Below are 1,547 nucleotides of genomic sequence, written 5' to 3' on the forward strand. Positions count from 1 at the left end.
GATATTTAATATTTAATACTCTCCCTAATGTCATCAGTTCATCATATGAGAAGTTTATATAATGTAGAAGGTAACATGTATCTTGTCCTCAGCTGGTATTGGCAGGACACATACTTAAAGCGGAGGTCCACCCTAAAATGGACCTCCGCTCATCCCCCCCTCCGGCGCCACAATCGGCACCCTTCACGGGGGAGGGGGGTGCAGTTACCTGGATAATCCAGGTAACTGCACCCACTTCCGGGCTAGCTCTCTGCGGAAAGGGGCGCACGTTACGCCCCTTTCCACAAGCGCCCGCCCCCTTCAGCAAGTGCCCCACTGCCTGCTGGGAAAGACACAGCTCCCAGAGGCAGCGGGGACCGTCCGGATTGCGCCGCGCGTCTCGCGCATGCGCAGTAGGGAACCGGGAAATGAAGCCGAAAGGCTCCATTTCCTGATTCCCATACCCAAGATGGCGGCGGCACGAGCGAGCGATCGGGTGCCGACATCGCGGGCGCGCTGGACAGGCAAGTGTCACTATTTAAAAGTCAGCAGCTGCAGTATTTGTAGCTGCTGGCTTTTAAAAAAAAAAAAAAAAAACGCGGAGTCCCGGTGGACTCCCGCTTTAAAGTGGAACGATACAGAGAAGATTAGCATGTGCCCTGCGCAAGGATGACACGCATAATCGTGAAGCGAACCACATTTTCTTGCACCAAATAACAGTAGTTATAATTACTTCCCTCTTCTTATGAGCTATAATATATACACACATTTATATTATAACATGCATGTTATTATATCGCTGGGGACATAAAGCAAGCCATACGCTAGTAGGTTTTTTCATACGAATGTTCGTACAAACATTCTCAGTACGTTCGATGACCGATGTTGTTAAACATTTCCTTTTCTTTTAGCATTTGATTTTCTAAATTGAAAAATTTGAAACTAAATATTCTAATGGCGTATGACCAGTTTTTGGTTTCACGCACGCGGCCGTATGTGGAACGCACCACACGGCAGAATGCGCCATATCTCAGTTTGGAGCATACACCCAAAATGGCGCACAGCCTCATCTATTTCATCTCATTGGGCGCTGAGTCCCTGCAGAGTGACTACGCAGGCTCTGTGCATGAAGCCTTAAAAGTCGCATTGGAGGTTCCCATTACATCAGAAGTCCTCCCATCACATTCCGATGTAATGAGGGGGGAGGGGGCTCTTATGTGATGGGAGGACTTCTGATGTCATGAGAGTGCCTCCGATGTAATGAGGGGGGAGGGGACTCTTATGTGATGGGAGGACTTCTGATGTAATGGGAACCTCCAATGCGACTTTTAAGGCTTCATACACAGAGCCTGCGTAGTCACTCTGCAGGGACTCAGCGCCCAATGAGATGAAATAGATGACGCTGTGCGCCATTTTGGGTGTATGCTCCAAACACAGATATGGCGCATTCTGCCGTGTGGTGCGTTCCACATACGGCCGCGTGCGTGAAACCAAAAACTGGTCAGACACCATTAGAATTTAGTTTCACATTTTTCCATTTAGAAAATCAAATGCTAAAAGAAAAGGAA

General features: G+C 48.2%; 1 non-coding gene across 1 annotated transcript; it reads left to right on the top strand.

Annotated features, from left to right (window-relative positions):
• Nucleotides 1-581: 581 nt before the first annotated feature.
• LOC143950481 (U6 spliceosomal RNA) lies at nt 582-683 on the top strand. The gene has a single exon (XR_013265850.1). It is a non-coding gene; the product is annotated as a U6 spliceosomal RNA (small nuclear RNA).
• Nucleotides 684-1,547: the final 864 nt, after the last annotated feature.

Source organism: Lithobates pipiens, unplaced genomic scaffold (assembly GCF_037356315.1).
Source record: "Lithobates pipiens isolate NorthernLeopardFrog02 unplaced genomic scaffold, aLitPip1_a1.2 Scaffold_30, whole genome shotgun sequence".
Taxonomy (NCBI): domain Eukaryota; kingdom Metazoa; phylum Chordata; class Amphibia; order Anura; family Ranidae; genus Lithobates; species Lithobates pipiens.